The 23,099-nt window shown below is 38.2% G+C and overlaps 1 pseudogene across 1 annotated transcript; it reads left to right on the top strand.

The window, feature by feature from the left end:
* Positions 1–19,628: 19,628 nt before the first annotated feature.
* LOC149177630 (cytochrome P450 78A4-like) lies at positions 19,629–21,685 on the top strand (annotated as a pseudogene). The gene is made up of 2 exons (XR_016258787.1): positions 19,629–20,730; positions 20,852–21,685. The product of XR_016258787.1 is annotated as a cytochrome P450 78A4-like (transcript).
* The last annotated feature ends 1,414 nt before the right edge of the window (positions 21,686–23,099 follow it).

Raw genomic sequence — 23,099 nt, 5'->3', positions numbered from 1 at the left:
GATCCGTCTGCTTAATCTATATGAACTAAATCAATTTTGTGTGTGACAATGAAGATGTTACAACATTGAAATTTTGAAATCGCAGCAATTTTACTTGATGGGAGCCATAATTCCATGATATGCTTGTTTTTATGATGGTGCAGTGTCAACGACCACGTTTTTATTATAACATTTATCTCCATACATTCATTCATTTCCTCTTTCCACAAAGATTTCGGAATCACAGATGAAAATATTTATAGCCGAGCTGTCTAACGATTCAGCTTTATCGCGTCGTTTAATTTTCGATGGCCTTGGTTGCATTTGGGTAAATAAAGATGTATAAAGCTGAGCGGTCTAAATTGTATTTGTGAAAATATAGATTGACTGGATCATAAAAAAAATGTTGAACTCACAGTTTCTACAGAAATGTTTAAATTACAGCTACGGCTTAATGAGATTGGAATTTTGCAATTAAATTACAGCTACGGCTTAATGAGATTGGAATTTTGCTATTTTTACCCTTTCAACTGCCCAATTTTTCGTAAATGCTTAGCCTGCGCCATTTTACTTTTACGCGACTCGCGAGTCGTTTTAATCTGGTTATTAAGGTTGTATTCTGAGTTTTTTCGGAGGATCCGCTCGGAACATAACCCTAAATCATTCCTTGACGTCCAATCTGAACATTCTGTCTATGTGTCTTGTTTTTCAACAACTATCCGCCAGTAGAATAGATGAATAGAAAAAGGCGTGTTAAAGTCCTGCGAACAAACCAAAATGAATTATTAAATGTGCAGGCCTCAGTCCCGAGCATTATGTCAAAAACCTGAACAAGAATTGGGGTTAAATATGCTGCTGGGTATGAGCGGGTTCAAACGAGACCACAGAAGGAGAAAACCTAAACAAGTTTTGGTGGTCTCTTTTCTACACCGTCCAAAGTGGTTGGAATTCGGAGTAAAAAAATTCAAAAAATTTTATATAGGCTGTGTTTGAATCTTGTTTTTGACGGTAAAAATAAATTCAGCACTGTCAAAAATATTTAATACGTCTAAAATTTTTAAATTTAACAACTATAATTTAAATTTACAAAAATCTTTGTCAAATTTTCTCTAAATATATCTAGAATTTCCAGAACTTTTCAAATAACTCCTCGACATCTTTCCGAACAACTCCTCGGCATCTTTAGACTGAAAAAGGAAGAGCTGAAATACGCGGGGAACCATAAACGGACCCACCCGGCTTACAGCTCCAGGTAAGTAGATAGTCTGGACTTGGAAGGATCATTGTGAATGGTGTTCTGCAAGCTCTATATTGCGGCGGTTCATAAAGAGATTTTCTCACACGTGCCTAAATTGATATGGCAGTGTGCAATCGATATTCACAAGCGTGTGTGCAGATACATCAGCAGGGTACAGCTTAAATTCAACGGCTGCTTTTAGAATATATTTTTAAATATTTTTCTGTGGATTTTATTCCGAATCTGGTGGTGTTTTGTTTTGTATTTTGTGTTTTTTTTTTGGGAGTGTTTCATGTTGTTATTTATGCATTTAAAACCCATCTGTGTTTTATTATGAAGTTTTTCTTCAAGATATTGTCGAGAATTCACCGTGCTTAGCCAATTAGAAGTGAACAGATGGTCCATCTCAACAATGGTACATGGTTCTCACATGGGGTTTGGAGAGAATAAATGGTCCAACCTCAACACCGGCACATGGTTCTCACATTGGGTTTGATTTGTACGATTTAGATCTTCTTTGTTTTATTTGATGGCGATCCAAGTTTAGGGCTTCGTTTGGATAGCAGATCTAGCAGCCCTAATCCATTTTCATTTCACATTTCGTTGGTTGTATGTCAGCGCTCTGGTTTGCAACATCAAGGCAGGTTTTGGCCTTGGACCAGGGCTCCCATGCAGCCAGCAAAAAGGTGAGCTCTCGGGTTGCCTTCGGTTGTTTTCCACGGAGCTTGTTGCTTGTCAACACCTCTACCCAATGTGCATATGAGGTAGCAAAACCCATTGGCGCAGTGAACTCATGGTGAACATTATGGACCTTCTCATAGTCCCATCTACAGTGTGGTCACTTGTGAACTCATTTTGTTTATACATATTTAGAAATAAAAACACAAAGAATAATGAAGATCAGGCTTACCTTGATCAAGAGATACGATGTCAGCTGCAGAGGTCCCACAACTTCGAAGAACACAAACAAGACAACTTTGTAGTAATACAACATTTCAGACTTTGGATCTCTCAATTTTGGGCTGAATCTTATGCCCTGCAAGCCCTTGATCTCCTTGGGATCTAGAAGAGCTAAGGGCAGCGGAGAAATTGTGAAAATGATGAGCAACACGGTGTTGTGGTAGCGTAGAATGTTGTTAGATATTCTGGTTGAATACAAACAAAGAGTTTCAAATACGAGAGGGAAACTCTAATATTAGTCAGGTATTTTGGTTGATTTCTCTAGATCTGGTTAGGTATTCGGGTTGAATTGTTTTTTATTTGGATTTTCACATAAATACATTGTAAAGTATTCGTTCAGAAAAAGAAGTTATATTTGATATGCTTTTGGTATTTCTAAGGTAACGTCATGAGGAAATCCAAGAAAGTGAGTTCCCACTAGTTGCCAACCTAGTCACTATTGATTTGAGGGGCTAAGGAGGGTCAAAGTTTAAGCTTTGCTGCTTTAATACATGTGCAGTGACTAATATTACGCATCACTCTAATTACTATAGTCCCTGGAGCTTTATGGCACGAACTAGTAATTCTAGTTCTAGAAATTTCTGACAATTTTTTTTTGCTAAAAAAGTCATACAACCTAGTTTTCTGAAAAGAAGTTCGAGGGGTTCTTTCAAAGCATTGATGATCATCTATCCTTTCACTCCAGCCACTATAGTTTTCATTGTCCTGTTTGCATATCTTTTTGTCTCTATTTCAAATGTTAGAAGGGTAAAAGAAAACCTAGTAATAAAAATTGTCGGATGCAAATGCTAGTAATAAAAATATATAATTAAAATAAATATATTATAAGTTTTTATAAAAAAATAAAAACATCTCATAAATAAATTCCCATGAATTTTTCCAAATTTCACAATAAGTGAGAATCACACTACTCAATAAAATTTATTCTAATTTTGTGTGAAAAGATTTGTTTAAAAAATGATAAATGAAAATAAAATCAATTAAAATTAGTAATTTATTTATTCACTCACATTCCAAATTATACTTACTTTTATTAGCATAACTATGCACTTGATTATAATGTGTTGATGTTTTGTATGTTAGATAATATAAAATTTGAATCACTATAGATTTGATGATGTAGAATCTAATTTTATAAATATTTTATAGTTAGATGTTTATTAATTGATATTATACATACACTAGTTTATCATGGTATCATTTTCAAAATTCATCGTAATGTGATATTGAAGTTTAATATTCAATTATACTAATTGAGGTTCTAGCTATGGCATCCTTTATTATGATTTAAATATGTGATTGTTGTCTCTTGTTTTAAGTTTAGTGTTGTGAATTTATCCATATAGTATGATATTTTGTAAGTTTGATGATGACTATGGGTGGTCTTATTATCTTTTTAAGGGATGTGATGTTGTGGTACTAAGTGATATTTAGTCCTTTTCTCCAATGTTTATCCCTTAACATGCAAACGCTGAAGTTGCTTTGATTTCTTTTGTCAAACTCAAACGGGTGTTAATAAGGATGTACATTTGATTGTTGACTTCCTGGAATCAAGGGAATGCCATGGTCATGCTCTCCTCAAGAAAGGGTTAAACCCTTTGATGTTTCAAATAATTAATGATGTTTTTCAAGGATATTTAGTCTTTTTTATCCCATTTCCTTTTTAAGAGATGTGATGTGGTGGTACTAAGTGATATTTAGTCCTTTTCTCCAATGTTTATCCCTTAACATGCAAACACTGAAGTTGCTTTGAGTTCTTTTGTCAAACTCAAACGTGTGTCAATAAGGATGTACATTTGATGGTTGACTTCCTGGAATCGATGGAATGCCATGGTCATGCTCTCCTCGAGAAAGGGTTAAATCCTTTGGTGTTTCAAATAATTAATGATGTTTTTCAAGGACCAATTGCAAATCTAAGTGGATTTCTTGTATTGTAGTATTTTTTCAATAGGAATTCATTTCATATATATATATATATGTATGTATGTATGTATGTATGTATGTATGTATGTATGTATATATATATATATATATAGAGAGAGAGAGAGAGAGAGAGCTTCAAAGATTTAGTTGAATTCTTCCATACACTTTCTTCGTAAAATATTGGCGAAAAGAAAAAAAAACTTCTTCCACCTCATGCCCACGAAAGAGATGTGATACCACTTGTAGTGTAATAGAAGGGATTCCTTTTACAATAAAGGACTATTAACTAGCTATGTAATGGACCTTATTCAAGGATGGTGATGTCATATATTAATATAGTATTTAAGTAATGGGATTGTGGTAAGACCCTAACATTACTAGTGAAATAAACTAGGGATACACATGCCTAAATAGGCCTTACAACCATATGCCCTTCTACATGTGATGAATAAAATTAACTCCATAAAAATATTACAACTGCATTATTTCAAGAATTACCACTTGCTTATTTCCTTGCATTTTTCTATATTCATTTACCTTCACAAATTTCATGAAAACATTGTACCTTGTAAAGAGAATATTTCATGGCTCATATAATGCATGGCATATTGTAGAGATTTCCAATTACATCTTGGTGCACCACCTTTAGGCCAAAAAATTGTTTATCTTTACACACATGATTCACTTTGGATATGTACTAGCTTATCTACGCTTTTGTGGACCTTGCATTAAACCTCTCTCACTTGAGAGTCTAGGTTTATCTAGATTTGATCCATCAATCCAATCCTACCTCTCATATCACATGTTAAGTATCAAAAGAGATAAATAACATAATATAGGCACAAAATAAAATATGAAGCACACAGGACACCATGATTTATCTTGGAACATTAAGTTGGGAAATCCAACATGCAATAGATTTATTACCCTTGGCCAAATTGAGGGAAATATCGACCAATCAAGGCATCTTACAATGGAGTTTTCAAACAGTTAAATAGATTATATTACATCAAATACCATGGGAAAAATCATGGGTTATCAAAACCATAGGCTCATAAACCACCATTGGTAAATCCATAAATAATTGTTATATTCATTTCTAATCAATTCAATATTTAACTCAACAAAGAAATTGTCCATTATTATGTGGATGGTGGAAATTAAGAACTTTATCAAGAGGCCAATGAAAAATAATCACAATTCCTAGATCGTCCTCATATTTAGTGAAGCTTGGAACCAATGATCATATATTTCATAAACCTATGATTGGAGGGAGAGCCATATAAAATAACAAGAAGATCATAATATTTCTGTAGAATATGTAGGAGCTTAGAGTTACTAGTTTCAAAGGATTACATCACTCTCTGTTGAGGTAGAGTAAAATAAAAAGGAGATTATGAAATTGAAACATAAGGAGCTAGAAATTAGAAGAGGGAAATAATGATTGTTGTATTAGAACAACACAAGTAGAAATGGATTCAAAGATAAAGGGAAAGGAAGAAGAAAAAAACATCGAAATGCATGAAAATGAACAATGAAAGGCATTGCATAAACTTCCACCAACGTAGGAGAGGAGGGAGGAAATTAATATGACTATAAATGAGCTTGAACATGAGAATATTTGTGAATTAAATCAATCAAATTGTAGAGAATATATGATTCTTCCAAGAAATGACAAACATTAAAACCCTCCACTTTTGTGTTGTTACAACACCTCCCCCCTCGCTTCCTACTTGTGTTAAGCATAGGGGTATTAAGCATAAGCTAGAGCTATATTTTCCTTATTCCTCCATGGATGCAAGTAGAAAAATGAAATCAAGTAAATACATACAACTAATTCATCTTGGGTCAAGCAAAATAGGAAAATCCACAAACTCATACAATGAATAAACTCATCCTCTTCAAACATGAAGTTCTCATTAGTTTAGTATAACCACATGATTTAATGTGGATTTTGTTACAAAGATAATTTTTAGTGTACCTCTAGTATTATTCAAATGCATGCTAAAGTCTTGATTATGATGTATTCAAACCCCATATATAACAACATGTTCTAATTAAATATTATGCCCTACTTTCCTCTTCAATTCAAGGTATTTATTTAGATAATGTTGGTACCAAATATTATTTGGTCTATATATCACATATGAAACTATCATTGGCAAAAATCCATTAGAAAACTCATAATTTCAACCAAAATAGCATATACATATGAAAAACTTACAACATAACATAATTATACCAAATATAATAGAATAATTACATTCACAATTACTCAATCCATAATTACATAGATATCATCCTAGTTACATAATGCATAATTAAATACCAAAGAGGTTGTTAAATGCATATCGAATAGTTACATAGAATAAATTGTTGAAGGGTTATGGTTCCTAGATAATGAAAGATACTAGTAATCCATTGTAATTATAGAATCGTGAAAATATTAGAAGTATCATATATCATTTGATTAAAAATAATAAAAGAATTAAATTTGGGGAGGCAGGCCACCCGATCGACGGACCCGCGTACCTCTCCCTACTAGCACGGTGTGTGTGTATGTGTGTGTGTGTGTCCCAATGGCCATGTCATTAGTGGACCGACGTGGGTTTGAACCTGCATTAGCGTTGTCAGCTCACTGATTGACGATCCATTCAAAATGGAACCACAAATTTCAAACGCACACCATTTAAAATTAAATTCTTGGTCGTTAAAATAAAACTAACGCTAGCCAATCTGGGGGAGACCTGCAGGTTTGACCTCAGGTCCTCTGTCCTCTTATTTTTAAACACCAATCAATGTTTCAGCTAGGTAGACATTGGTAGGTTCACCGACAAGCATTATTTAAGGATCATTTTTGCCCATTCGACCCACAAACGAAGGAGAACAAAGGTCGAGATGAAAAACCCAGCCAACAATGGAACCCTAAGCACAGAGAACGAGGTGCGGAACATGACAGTGCGAAACCATGACATAGTTCCAAGTAGCGAAACCGTGACGTCTAGAATCTTTAGATTCGCTTGGGACACGAATTTTGATGGTGTTAGAAATATGTTGATTTTATACTCATCCAAACCGGTTTTTTGCCAAGAGTCTGATGGCGCAGTCCATTTCTTCATCCAAGTAGCGAAATTTTTGCTCGTGCCCAGAAGAGAATATCGTGAGAAATCTAAAATATTCTCGTGGAGCCCAGATTCGACTGTGATAGAAAGGGGTCGTGTTTATACTCAAATTTCATGGTTTTTTCCAAGGAACATGATGGTGTAGGTGGTTTCTTCATCCGAGCAACCAATTTTTAGGCCATCCAAGACTTGTTGGTATAAGGTGTATTTTTTCCATGTGTTCATTTGATTATGTTGAGATTATGATTTGAATCTGAGGTCCATGTATGCCACCTTATGAGAGGATCATTGTATGCCCCATTATCTGAGAGATTGTTCCTTTGTCATGCTGAAGGAGAACATATTGTGATTGAGAGTTCGCTGTAGATGAATGTCTCTTGGGAGAGACATGCCACTCTAGATAAGGGGTTCTTCCTTATATTGACAGAGATTGCACATGTACTCATCTTCTTGCAGAGTACAATGAAGTGGTCTCCTCACTCTTAACCCAAGGTGTAACGTCCTCGGGTGTGCAACGCGTTTGGGCGCTGGGCAGACCGGGCACGCGCGCGAGTGTGCGACGAGTTGGAGCGCACAGGCGGTTGTGCGACGGGCACGTGGGTGTGCGACAAGATGGAGCGCACAGGCGGTTGTGCGATGGGCACGCGCGGGTGAACGACGAGTTGGAGCGCACGATGGAGGAGCGACTGGTTGTGCGACGGGTGTGCGCGGGTGAACGACGAGTTGGAGCGCACGATGGAGGAGCGACCGGTTGTGCGACATAACTTGCGACGAAACCTGCAATACAATGAAATGCGGTGGAGTGTTTATACCCGGTTGGAGTGTTTGGCAATGTGCTTGAGGGCCGACTCACATGGAGGGCGGGCCGACTTAAAGTTGGGCATTAAACGATGGCCAAGGGGTGTGTAATCAAAGGTTGGGTGTCGGTTGGGCGGCCCCACCCACACGTTACAAAGGGTATATATGAAATGTGTTTGGGAAGCATTTGGAGATCACAAGTTCGATCAACATCTTCGCACAAAAGGAGTGCGCAGTCTAGTGCGCAGATTAGACAAGAGGAAGAGCGCATAGCTCATGCGCTAAGTCTTGGTTAGCCGCACGGAGGTAGCTCGCACTTGGAGTTGGGTGAAGGCGTTGGGCAAGGTGTGCCTGTTGGTCGGTTAAGGCGTGCACGACGATCGTGTAGCGCCGTTTGTGCCAAGTCTTGGCGTGGGTGTCTTGGTGGCTCGGGTGAGCGCCTGCCCATCATGCAAGTGTGCACGAAGGTGAACGAAGGTTTGCCTTGATTGTAAAATTGGCTAAGTATGAAACTTGGACTTCCAAGTATACTTGTGAAAGCTTGTAATATTGGAGATTGATTAATACATATATTTCGGGCAGACTCATTGTTCAGGGAGTTGCCCCTCCCTTTATACTATGCAATTGTGTTCTCGTTTATAATTGCTGTTGATAATGAATGTGTATGGGTGTTCATTGGTATAAAGGATAACATAATAATACTTGGTTGCGAAACACAAACTAAGTAGGAGTAAGTTGTTAGGCGTAGTCCACGAACATAAGTATTGGTGAAAAGAAAGTGTTCAGTGGTGCCACACCTCGCTAAGAGCGGTTGAAATACCACCTCCGGCTTGGGGGCGTGACAGTTGGTATTAGAGGCGGGTTGCTCGTGACAAGTACTTGCAAGTGAAGGAAGTTGTTTCACATACAAGTGGAACAAGGGTTGGTTCAGGTTGCAGGCATCTTGGTGAAGCTGTTGGATGGTCGAAACTAGATTGCAAAGAAGAAGGAAGCTGTTAGCAATGGCAGCTGAATCTCAGGCTGGGTCTAGTCATGGTGTGCAAGATGCTACTATCACACTTATGGAAAAGGTGTTGTTCAGGATGGAGGTTATGGAGACTTCCTGGGATAAGAAGATGGACTTGTTCACTAAGGAGCAAGAGGCCAATTCGAGGATGAAGGAAGAGCTCAATGAACTCCGGACACAACGCGAGTACACTGACCTTTTGTGTACACAAATTGAAGTAAGGGTCAAGGAGGTTGAAGAAGCAAGGGACCAGGGTCTTGCAAAGATCATGGACTTGAAGAAATCTCTTGATGAAGCCAGAGATGAGATCGCAGTGTTGAAGAAGGTCGTGAGGCATAACTCAGGTGGAGGAGTGCCTCATGTGAAAGTCAAGGAACCGAAATCTTACGATGGTACAAGGAGTGCAAAGACTCTTGGCAACTTTCTATGGGACATGGAGCAATACTTGGAACGATTGGGTCTATCTGATGATGAGACGAAGGTCAAGGTAGCTGCTCAGTTCTTAACAAAGGATGCTAAGATGTGGTGGCAAAGGAGGATGGATCAGATTGCCAATGGAAATGCTGGTGACATTACTTCGTGGGATGAAATGAAGAAAGCTTTGTAGACCCATTTCAGTCCTCAGGATGAAACGTGGGAAGCAAGGATGAAGATTAAGTTCATAAAGCAGACCGGGAACCTACAGACATATCAGCGGGAGTTTGCAAGTGTGGTTCTGGAACTTCCTGACATGGCGGAGAGGGACAAGGTGTTCAACTTCATTATTGGGTTGAAGCCTTGGGCACGCAATGAAGTGAAGAGGCAGAGAATTAGAACACTTGAGGAAGCTTTTGCTGCTGTTGACAGGTTGGTGGAGCATTATGATGAGACTTTTGATGATAGGAAGAAGAAGTTCGATAAGCCGAAAGAGAAGAAGAAGGATGATGCTTCGAAATCGGATGATAGTTCGAAGACGAAGAAAGCCTTGAAGTGTTGGATATGTGCTGGACCACATACGGTGAAGAATTGTCCTTCTAGACCGAAAGTGGCTGCGATTGCACAATCTGATGCGAAGAATGAAGGAGCTTCTGTGGGGATGATGCAGATACTTGGTGCTTCTGCTACTACAGAGGTGGTCTCTCGGAGGGATCCTGAGAGGAACAGGTTGGAGTATGTTCGGATGAAGGTTGGAGGTGCTGATATACTCACTATGGTGGATAGTGGGGCTTCTCACAACTTCATGGGTGAAGATACTGCGAGAAGAATTGGGCTGAAATTTGTACCAGCAAAGGCACAGATGAAGACAGTCAATTCTCCTCCTATTGAAGTTCTTGGTATAGCTGAAAGGGTGGACACAACACTTGGTGAATGGACAGGGAAGGTCGACTTCACTATAGTGCGGATTGATGACTATGAGGTTGTGCTGGGGATGGAATTCATGAAACAATTTGATGCTATGATTGTTCCACATTTGAGGAAGCTCTACATTTACAATGGAAGGGAGGATGTACCCATTGGTGTGCCAACCATTGGAGTGACAAGACCTGATTATAAATTGGGAGTGATGCAAATGGAGGATGAGAAGCGAATGGGAGACATGAGTAAGCGGTTGTCTATTGTTGAGGCAAAGCTTACCAAGCAGTCATTGGTCATCAGGACACTTTCAGATAGCATCTTGGATTTGTCAAGAAGGCTAGAGGTAGTTGAGGATGATGATGATGATGAGGCATATGTGAGGCCGAATGTCCGAGAAGAGGATCGGGTCACTTATCTACAGAGGATGGAGATTGAGGATCCTAACATATGGATAGAGTTGATTAGTAAGGGAGAGCCTTCAGGCTCTACTCCCTCCACATCTTCTTAGGTGGACAAGAAGATGGGGCTCATTGTTAGTTGCTCATGGCAGTGAGTCCTTAAAGCAGGTTGAGCAAGTATGACTGATGGTGCAGGGCTGGCTTGGCATTAAGCATCATGACATGTTGCAGATGGGATGGAGTTTCCATGGACCTGAGCATGGTTTACACTTGTATATGTGACAGGATGTTTTGAGAAACGACTGATGGTGATATGAGAATGTGCATTCTTGTGGTTTGGGCGTATGGTTGGATTAGCTACCCAACTAGTTTGAGTCATGAGGGGATCCAGTGTACAGATTGATGTTGCTATTGGGATGAGATGTTGGCACATGGTAGAGATGTGTTAGCACTTGTTGGAGTATCATGGCAGAGGTTCACATGGTGACACATGATGGGGTCGACACGAGATGTTGCAGTGGGCATGTAGCTTGAGATGGAGGGACCAGCCTTCCACGATGGAGAGCAGCATGTGGAGATTGTGACAGAGGGGTCGATGATCATGGATTGAGATGATATCTGATGTATGACATACCGATGAGGTGTATACCTTGGTATGGGGAGCTTGGTGACAGATGGTTGCTGAGGCGAGACATGATGGAGATGGAGTTCTACATATGTTGCAGGGATGTTTGCAGTATGTGGAGGAGTTGACATCATGGATATTGATGATCTTGGTGGATGGCTACCAGGATGATATGTTGTCGAGGACGACAACGATTTCAGGTGGAGGAGGATGTAACGTCCTCGGGTGTGCGACGCGTTTGGGCGCCGGGCAGACCGTGTGCACGCGCGGGTGTGCGACAAGTTGGAGTGCACAGGCGGCTGTGCGACGGGCACGCGGGTGTGCGACCAGCTGGAGCGCACGGGCGGTTGTGCAACGGGCGCGCACGGGTGAACGACGAGTTGGAGCGCACGACGGAGGAGCAACCGGTTGTGCGACATAACTTGCGACGAAACCTGCGATACAATGAAACGCGGTGGAGTGTTTATACCTGGTTGGAGCATTTGGCGATGTGCTTGAGGGCCGACTCACATCGAAGGCGAGCCGACTTAAAGTTGGGCGTTAAACGATGGCCAAGGGTGTGTAAACGAAGGTTGGGCGGTCGGCTAGGTGGCCCCGCCCACACGTTACAAAGGGTATATATGACATGCATTTGGGAAGCATTTGGAGATCACAAGTTCGATCAACATCTTCTCACAAAAGGAGTGCGCAGTGTAGTGCGCAGATTAGACAAGAGGAAGAGCGCATAGCTCATGCGCTAAGTCTTGGTTAGCCGCACGGAGGTAGCTCGCACTTGGAGTTGGGTGAAGGTGTTGGGCAAGGTGTGCCCGTTGGTCGATTAAGGCGTGCATGACAATCGTGTAGTGCCGTTTGTGCCAAGTCTTGGCGTGGGTGTCTTGGTGGCTCGAGTGAGCGCCCGCCAATCGTGCAAGTGTGCACGAAGGTGAACGAAGGTTTGCCTTGATTGTAAAATTGGCTAAGTATGAAACTTGGACTTCCAAGTATACTTGTGAAAGCTTGTAATATTGAAGATTGATTAATACATATATTTCGGGCAAACTCATTGTTCAGGGAGTTGCCCCTCCCTTTATACTGTGCAATTGCATTCTCGTTTATAATTGTTGTTGATAATGAATGTGTATGGGTGTTCATTGGTATAAAGGATAACATTATAATACTTGGTTGCGAAACACAAACTAAGTAGGAGTAAGTGGTTAGACGTAGTCCACGAACATAAGTATTGGTGAAAAGAAAGTGTTCGGTGGTGCCGCACCTCGCTAAGAGCGGTTGAAAGACTACCGCCGGCTTAGGGGCGTGACACAAGGTCTGGAGATGTTGTCCACATTGGACGAACTAATTCGTATTATGCTACATTGTTCAATGATTGGTTTTTCACTTTCAATTTACAAACCAAAATAAATCAATATAGTGTACATTTTTTAATAAAATAGTATAGCCACACTCCTACAAAATATAACCATTCTACTACTAAGAAAAATCATAATGGAGAGCTAGCAACAAATTGGATTGCTTCCTTTCACTACCACAAACTCACATAAATCCACCTTTAACCACCTTATTTTCATCATAAAGACGTTGAAGTTCTATTTGTCCCCTTTTATAGATAGAAACTCCCTTTATGCCATATTCAGGTGCAACGTAATCAATAAATCTAGTCACAAGATTTGAGGTGCCTCTTGGAGCTTCTATTGAATCGCCATGCCCTACTACAAGTATCATCAACTGTGAAGTTTGAAATCTCCAACATGGGTAGTCACCATTCCATTCAAAATATCAACGTTTTGGATCCCCCTTTGATTTGATGTGCTGTCGGGTTTCACAAATTTTCTTACCCTCGTAGGTCAGGCTTTACGTTGAGAATGTCCCCGCCTTTGATTTATTACCGAAAAGGTACAACATAACTACAAGCGGAATGACAAATCTAAGAACAATAGTTATTATGCACAGAGTTATCCGAAAAAACTTGTCTTTAGATGCTTGGTGGAATGAATTTGATGCCTTCTCTGTCTATAGATATGTGTCCACAGGCTCCAAGTTTACACGAGCACCCAAATGTCCACAAGTTGCTCATAGTAGGTCTTTTCCACTTAGGGGATTGATACGAAAGAAGATTGGTGATCTTCTTGGATCATTGTTTGTAGATATCAAATTTTCCCATGTCGTCAAACCCTTCTTGTACACCAATGTTGGATCCATTTTTCTACAAAGTTGCCTTCCTTTCAAGAACGAAACAATATAGCTAAAACATCTATCACCACATAGCTTGGATGCGACAATGCAGTCTTATGTACCAAATAGCTCCGAAGGACTTCCTCTGGCCAAATTGAATTTGAGTTTAACGATCCTAGAGATCTCATTCAGTTCTATCAAATCCATCATGGATCACAAATATTATCTTTGTAGTTGATGAATTTGTGATAACAGTTATGGATTTGTAAATCATATTTTTTAAATTCTTCCATAATGACCAGTTAAAATGTTTCCAGTCCATTCATTAAGTATAGATAGTGTATAAATCAGGCTTGTTCGCATCAAACATTCGAAATGAAAACTCCAACACACACATATATGTTTTATTCTACTCATTAAAATGTGAAGACCATTGTAATACATAAAGACACGTGAGACAAACTAAGAAAACTCAAACAAAAAAACATGAATCACAAAATCAGGGAGCAAGAGAATGAGACTAAACAAATGCCAATAACTCTTTTATGTTCTCTTCTCCATCTTCCTCATTTATGGAATCATTGATCTCCTGCTCAACTTCAAACAATATTTCATCTTCTTCCTCGTCTTCAAAGAACATTACATAATTGGCTGTCGTGAAAAATCCCCATGGCTTGCAATGAAACAAACAACTCAAAAAACTATCTACTCACACACCTTCGCTCTAATACCAAATTGGAATAATTCATTTACAAAGCAAACAAACATAAACTACATTATTCCAAAGCCTAAATACATCCCACATATATATAGTGATTATGAGATCCAATAGATTCTAAGCTAGGAGATTGTTTGTTGAAAAAATACCTCAACGACCTAATCCAACCAACAAACTCAATCTAGCAATATACTATTGTAAACATTAATTCTAAGTGTAAATCTGGTTGGATCATGTGTAAGGGTGACTTTCAAATTAAATCACTACCATACACCTAATAACTATTAATGTGGTTGATATAGGCTTATAAGTATATATTATAGTTAAGAATTTGGCAAAACAATTTTTAGTTGAATTTATGTTTTTTTGTTTTGTTTTTAATTTAAAAATTTATTTTTAAATATATATAATTTTATGACATTTACATTGCACATTTTTTTGTTTTAAATTTTACTAAATAACTATTAGTCGAATTTATATTTTTTAATTTTAAATGTATAAAAATAAATTTAATATAAAAACATCTAACTAATTCCTAACCAATTTGTCTTCCTAACCAAATTTGACGAGTAAAAAAAAAACACTTTCAAAATGTAAAACAACTAGAATATTGTGATTTGAACCTAAGCAGAATCTAAAACAACTAGAATATTGTGATTTGAACCTAAGCATAAATTCGTTTTTTTAAGTTGTTTTTAAATAAAACTTTTTAGAGTTTTTAGAGAATTTCTAATAGGTATAAAAATTTGTGGTCAAATTTTTATTTGTATTATTTAAACTATTTTTTAATTGCCCTAAAATACTTAAATTGTGTAAAATTTACTTCTCAAACTTATACTTTTAATGAATCCCTACCCAATTTTAAATAAATTAAATCAAATAATAAACCAAAAAACTTTTCACAGAATCTCACTTAAAAACAAGTCTCTAGTTCTTGCGGTCAACTCTCGAGTCTTGAGCAACGAGACGACAGGAAGAATAAACGAACGGTTAGTTGAAATACGCGGCAAACCTTAAGCGGACCCACCTGACTGACAACTGCCTTTTCAGTGTCAAGTAGAAAGTTTTGAAGGATCGTTAATGTTCTGCAAGATCTATTGCGGCGGTTCATCAACAGATTTTCTCACACGTGTGTATAAATTGATATGGCAATGTGGCAATGATACTCTCAAGCGTGTGTGCAGATACACAGCTGGGTACAGCTAATATTCAACGGTCGCTGTGCAGTCTGAGCTGTAAATGTTTTCGTTGCAGGTGGAATTTAATGTAATTGTGGGTTACCATGCAATTTTTCATTTAGAACATTGAAAATAAATTTAATATAGCAAACTCAATGGTAAGGCCGTAGTGTAACTAGATTGTATTTTTCTGTAAAAATTATGGAAATTTTGATCATATTTTGAAAAAAATTAATAGGGATTTTTGTAAATTGAAGTTTTAGTTGTTAAATTTCAAGATTTTAGGTGCTCCAGAAGTTTTTGATGGTGCTGAACTTATTTCCACCATCAAAAACATGATTCAAAAACTGCCTCTACAAGATTTTTTGAATTTTTTTTCCGAATTCCGGTCATTTCAAACTTCAAAATTTTAGGTGCCCCAGAAGGTTTTGATCACGCCGAATCTATTTCTATCATCAAAAACATGATTCAAACACTTCCTCTACAAGATTTTTTGAATTTTTTTTGGCCAAGATTCCAGTCCGGTCACTACCACTGAAGTTAGTTAAGTCTCTACTATATGTTTTTGGGAAAATTTGCATAGAAAATTATAACTTATATTGATTAATATTAATTAAATTAATAGTGGTGAATAAACAAATTGAATTTTATAGTCTTGTTTTGGGAAGAACTAATAAAGTGAGATGTGGGTGAGTAATAACCACTATCTACATATTTATCATTTTACTCGTACATAAGTAGTGAGCACAACATAAATAGCGATGAAAAGTATTCCTAGTAAATATATATTTGTTTACATATTATATCTGTCTATTTTTTATGCAAAAACTTCATTAAATATGTTGTAAAGTAAATGGTAAATATACTATTTACTTCCTTGAGACAATTATGCACATGGTATTATCTTGTACAATAAGTCTTCAAGTTATGGTCCAATCAATTGTTATGGTCCAATCAAGTTGTTTATAATGCGACTTTTTGAAAGCTTTTCCGGTGGGTTTTTCCAGTCAAAATCCGACAGCAATTATTGGAATCGCAAGTTTGATAGCTAGTTTCTGCACAATCAAAGCGTTCCAGGGGTTTTTGAGGGTGTTGAATCCAAATATGCAGTTGAAAAACTATTTTAACTGCAACAAATCAAGATTTAACCTCAATTTCTTCCGCCGGATTCTGTCACCGGAATCTCCAAAAAGTCGCATTATAGACAACTCCATTGAAAAGTATTGACCATTTTGTCCTGAGGATGACCTACATTAGTTGGTTCGAAACTTCGACCCATTTTATAACATGTGATTAATCTGGAAGACATATTGATTATCGATATGGATCACAAAACTCTGATATCTAAAAATATTTATTTTTCAAAGTTAAACATTAGAAGCTACATTGGTCAATGATAAAGTAATAGTGGTAAACAAGCAAATCTATTGCTAATTTAATTTATTATTAATTTAGTCAATAGGGTTTTGCTTAACTATTTTTTGTCTATTAATTTATTTTTTTTGTATTTTTCTATTTTTAACAATTAGTTTCCTTAACTGTTTTGAGTATTTTTAGTTTTTCTTTTATATTGACCAAATTTTGTAAGGTGATGCATCTTGCTATTCAATCTTAAATATGGATCAATTTTTTCATCTTGATTTTGAGGATGAACCACATTATAGGGTTTTGTAAGATGATTCTGTAAGGTGATGCATCTTTGCTATTTAATCCTAATGATAAATCAATTTTTTCATATTGATTTTGAGAAAAAACCACATTATAAAGTTCCAAAAATAGAACAACAAATAATGATGATATGATTAATCCAAAAATCAATTTATTTATTTTTTTTCATATCCTTGAAATTTGTAACATTGTGAAAAGTTTTATTAACTAAATGATATGTTTACAAAATTATATTTAATTTAAAGATATATATATGTTTATATTGGAATATTGTTTTTAAAAGATATCATGAGTGTCTATTCAAGAATAAAGTATCTTAATAAAAATTATTTTATCTTATTCTACAATATTATTGAAACACATTTAATTAATTGTCTTGGGATCACTTCATACTCGTTTAACCACGAAGCTTAACCTCGAGGGTGTCGAGAGAAAGCTCTCGATAGAAAAGGTGCTTTAAAACGACAAGGTGGTTGTTTTACTAGGATGTTATCTCCTCCACCTTATTTCAAATTTCACTGGGGGACACCATGGCCCGTCACAGGAAGGCTAGAAGGATAAGTATCCCACTGAAGTCTCCCAACTATGTTTTTCGGTGGTCTTTGGATGTCTCGGTCCTAGACTGAAATATGAGTTTATCATATGTGTGCCTTGTGTGTTGCAGCATGTATATGGGGTGTTTGCTAGTTCCCCATCAACAATTTTTCTTTGAAAAAGAAACTGTATATAATTAAATGTCTCGTACATATAATTTAATGTATATTTTTTATAATTATTATTCACATGTTTAAATCGAGCATTTTTAAAAGAGAAATGAATGTTGTGTTACTATTTTGAGATGTGATGAAAAGCAATGATTGAGCTATATCTAATAAGAGTGTTTCTTTAGGTTGAATGGTATGATCTAGATACTCCTTATAATCTACATAACCACAAGCATTCCTTTTTCAAGTGCTTAGAAATAAGAAATATATGTGGAGAAGGTTCGTAAGAATTTTGCTAGTGTATTAAAAATATTCCAATGACGAGTACACTATTACATCTATCAATCAAAATCGTGTTTACAATTACACTAGTATCATATCCCTATGACTATGGTTAATGAAAGTTATGAAGCATTGGATTGAATTAACACAAAGATGAAAATGAGACCCTACTACATAATAGGATTTTGAGATAAAAATTTTACATGATGGCTTGGCAAAGTTTTGCATTTTCTTCTAGTTAAAAAGAGTCACTAGAAAATGTTTGTGAATATCACCCAATGCATCTAATTAGAGAACAATTTGGTGGAATAATCATGGTGGAGGTTATTCCTCTAGTGAGAGCAGCAATTGAAGTGTTTCCCTCCATCAATTGTTATTGAGATCCATAATAAAAAGAAGAAATGGAATGTAACATGCCAACACACATTAATACACTTGAATCCTAATTGCTCAAATCAACATATTACAATAAAAGTCTAATGTTCAAAGATGAGGTTTTTCTTTTTCTTTTTTTGATGGGTGGGAGATCATTACATAACACTAACTTAGGGTTTGGGAGGAGTGGGGCACCATATTTTTTTGTTTTTGATTGGGAGGGTGGGAGATCATTACATAACACTAACTTAGGGTTTGGGTGGACTGGGGCACCATACTTTTTTGTTTTTGATTGGGAGAGGTCACCGCATCACCACATTAGCTTATAGATTTCTTAATATGAATCACATATCGATTTAAGGTAATTGAGATTAATTACTACGAATTTGGGGGTACTCAGGGTTAATTAGGGGTATTCATGAGTTAATTAAGGTAATTAAACATTAAGTAGACATTGTAATCCTAAAGGATATGTAGACAAGTTAACTAATTGCTTATGGATAGTTCATGGAAAATTATAGATTTATTTTTAGTAGTTGGGGTCAATTAGGAGTAAATAAAAATGATTATGGCTCAATTAAAAGGTTTTTTTTTTTTTTTTTTTTTTAAAGGCGCAATTTCCATTAATAAGAGAAGAAAATTACATATTATATGGCTCAATTAAAAGTTAACTAGAAGGATATAATAGATACTTTGTAGTAATTAAAGGTATATGGCTCAATTAAAAGTTATCTAGAAGGATATAATAGATACTTTGTAGTAATTAAAGGTATGTAGAGTTAGTTAAAAATTAAAGAAGGGTTAATTAAGGATGGTAAGGATTACATAGGTTTAATTAATGAAAACTAGGAATTCGTTGGTGGTAGTTTAAAGTAATTTGATGCTAATTAGTGGTGGTAATTGTAGTATATAGGGGTAACAGTGGTTTGTTTAGGCTAATCAGGGATTGATAACGGTAATTAGGGGTATTTTGGAGTTATGATTAATTAAGGGCATGTAAAGTAATTAGGAGTGAGAACGGCCACTTTAAGTGGATTCAAACTAGGTTTGTGCTAGCCGCCCTTTTCTCCCTCTCGCCATTAGAATGATAGTGTCCTCGAAACTATAAATTGACATAACCCCTCGCTCATTTTCATCTCGAAGCACTCCTCTTCCTGGTTTTGCTGCTGCCGCTTCCTCGTCGCTTTGGTTTCTCTGTTTGAAAGGCCATCTCTAAAAATGGAGAATCGCAGAAGCTCTGGAGGAAGCGGGTGGTGGGTCTGTGTTCTTCCTCTCTTCACAAAAGATGGCCCTGCTTACTTCTTGCACTCCTCATCTGACGATGTTTCTGCATGGCGTCAGTGGCCTCTGTATATTGCACTGCTTATTGTTGCCGTCTGTGCTGTTCTAGTCTCCTGGTTGAGCCCTGGAGGCTGTGCGTGGGCTGGACGGTGGGCTGGACGGCATAAGAAAGGCCGCGTTGCCATTCCTGGCCCCAAAGGATGGCCGATTATCGGAAGTCTAATGGACATTAGCGTCGGCCTTGCTCACCGCAAGCTTGAATCTCTCGCTCGTCTTCATGGTGCGAAGAAGCTCATGTCCTTTAGCTTGGGCTGCACGCCGGCTGTTATCACGTCAGATCCGGAGGTGGCCCGAGAGTTGCTCACCTCCCCTCACTTCGCCAACAGACCCCTCAAGCAATCCGCACAGCAGTTGCTGTTTGGGAGGGCTATTGGCTTCGCACCCAACGGGGACTACTGGAGGCTGCTCAGGAGAATTGCTTCTGCTCATCTCTTTGCTCCTCGCAGGATCGCTGCCCACGAAGCTGGCCGCCAGGCCGACGTTGTGGCAATGCTGAATGATATCCAAAAGGAGTATCATTCTAAGGGTGTTGTTAGGGTAAGACGACACCTGCAAGGAGCTGCGCTGAACAATATCATGGGAAGCGTGTTTGGAAGGAGGTTCGACATGTCTCATGAGAATGAAGAAGTGAAGAAGCTGCGGGAGATGGTTGACGAAGGGTTCCAACTGTTAGGAGCGTTCAACTGGGCGGATCATCTCCCATGGCTGCGACCGCTGGACCCTCTTCGAATACATGCTCGCTGCGCCCGCCTCGTACCGCGTGTGACAAGTTTAGTTAGAAATATCATCGAAGAGCACCGTCGGGAAGAGCAGCGTAGAGAAAGCGGTGATCAATGTGATTTTGTTGACGTTCTGCTGTCGTTGCAAGGAGAGGATAAGCTCGACGAGGAGGATATGATCGCGGTTCTCTGGGTACTTATTTCCATTCTCTGTTCACTGTATTTCACTTACGTTAGAATAGAAGAAAATTAATATAGTCATTTGCATTTGGGGGAGGGGCATTAACTAAGTTTCGGGGGGCTTGTGTGCGCAGGAGATGATCTTTCGTGGCACAGACACGACGGCTCTGCTGGCAGAGTGGACCATGGCAGAACTGGTGCTGAACCCCGAAGTTCAGAAGAAAGCTCAGGCAGAGTTGGACGCCGTAGTGGGGCACGACCGGAGCGTGAAAGATTCAGACATTCCAAAGCTGCCGTACCTCCAAGCGGTGGTGAAAGAGGCGCTGCGAATGCATCCACCTGGACCGCTCCTATCATGGGCTCGTCTCTCTACAGAAGATGTCAACATGGGCGATGGAATGTGTGTTCCAGCAGGCACGACTGCCATGGTGAATATGTGGTCGATTACTCATGACCCCAACATTTGGGAATCGCCGAATGAGTTCCGTCCGGAGAGGTTTTTGGTGTCGGAGGGCGGCGAAGAGGTGGATGTAAGGGGCAATGATCTGAGGCTTGCGCCTTTCGGTGCCGGTCGTAGAGTATGCCCCGGAAAGGCACTGGGCTTGCCACTGTTAATCTCTGGGTGGCTAAGTTGCTCCATCATTTTGAATGGCTTCCACATGCTGAAAATCCTGTTGATCTGTCCGAGGTCCTTAAACTGTCCTGTGAAATGGCTCATCCTCTTCATTGCGTTTCAGTCATCCGGGTGCCTTTCGCCAAATCTTCAGATTAACTAATGGCCATTATCATCCAAATCATGATGTTTTTTTTGGTAGTATGAGTAAGCACTACGCAGTGCCGTTCAATTTTTGCGTGCGGTTATGTATTTGATGTTACGAATGGTAGATTTTCTGACCTGTTCTCGGGTTATTGTCCTCGCTCTGTTACCGTCCTCAGGGCACTTTTTTGGTATTAATGGAATGTTGACGTTTTGGGCTTTGATCCGTCTGCTTAATCTATATGAATTAAATCAATTTTGAGTATGACAATGAAGATGTTACAACATTGAAATTTTGAAATCGCAGCAATTTTACTTGATGGAAGCCATAATTCCATGATATGCTTGTTTTTATGTTGTAACATAGAGACATGGTGCAGTGTTAACGACCACGTTTTTACATTTATCTCCATACATTCATTCATTTCCTCTTTCCACAAAGATTTCGGAATCACAGATGAAAAGATTTATACCGGAGCTGTCTAACGATTCAGCTATATCGCGTCGTTTAATTTTCGATGGCCTTGGTTGCATTTGGGTAAATAAAGATGTATATAGCTGAGCGGTCTGAATTGTATTTGTGAAAATATAGATTGACTGGATCATAAAAAAAATGTTGAACTCACAGTTTCTACAGAAATGTTTAAATTACAGCTACGGCTTAATGAGATTGGAATTTTGCTATTATTACCCTTTCAACTGCCCAATTTTTCGTAAATGCTTAGCCTGCGCCATTTTACTTTTACGCGACTCGCGAGTAGTTCTAATCTGGTTATTGAGGTTGCATTCTGAATTTTTTCGTAGGATCCGCTCGGAACATAACACTAAATCATTCCTTGACGTCCAATCTGAACGTTCTGTCCATGTGTCTTGTTTTTCAACAACTATCGGCCAGTAAATATAGAATAGATTCATAGAAAAAGGCGTGTTAAAGTCCTGCGAACAAACCAAAATGAATTATTAAATGTGCAGGCCTCAGTCCCGAGCATTATGTCAACAACCTGAACAAGAATTGGGGGTTAAATATGCTGCTGGGTATGAGCGGGTTCAAACGAGACGACAGAAGGAGAAAACCTGAACAAGTTTTTGCGGTCTCCTCTCGAGTAGCGAGATGACAGTAGGAAAAACCGAAGGAGCCGTCTAACGAGGGGAGGAATGGGTCGGACGATCAAAAGTGACGGGAAGGCACCATAAAAAAAAATCAAAAAATTTAAAAAAATTTAAATTTAAATAACTATAATTTAGATTTAAAAAATTTTCTAGCCAAATTTTCTCTAAATATAACTGGAATTTCTGTAACTTTCCCAACCACTCCTCTAACTTTCCCAACCACTCCTCTGCCTCTTTAGACCTGAAATACGCGAGGAACCATAAACGGACTCACCCGGCTTACAGCTAGATAGTCTGGACTTGGAAGGATCATTGTGAATAGTGTTCTGCAAGTTCTATATTGCGGCGGTTCATAAAGAGATTTTCTCACACATGTCTAAATTGATATGGCAGTGTGCAATCGATATTCACAAGCGTGTGTGCAATCGATATTCAGCAGGGTACAGCTAAAATTCAACGGCTGCTTTTAGAATATATTTTTAAATATTTTTCTGTGGATTTTATTCCGAATCTGG

Source organism: Pinus tabuliformis, chromosome 4_1 (genome assembly GCF_031772625.1).
Source record: "Pinus tabuliformis cultivar Carrire ecotype Pingquan chromosome 4_1, CPIR1, whole genome shotgun sequence".
Taxonomy (NCBI): domain Eukaryota; kingdom Viridiplantae; phylum Streptophyta; class Pinopsida; order Pinales; family Pinaceae; genus Pinus; species Pinus tabuliformis.
This window is presented reverse-complemented; position numbering and strand designations above follow the sequence as displayed.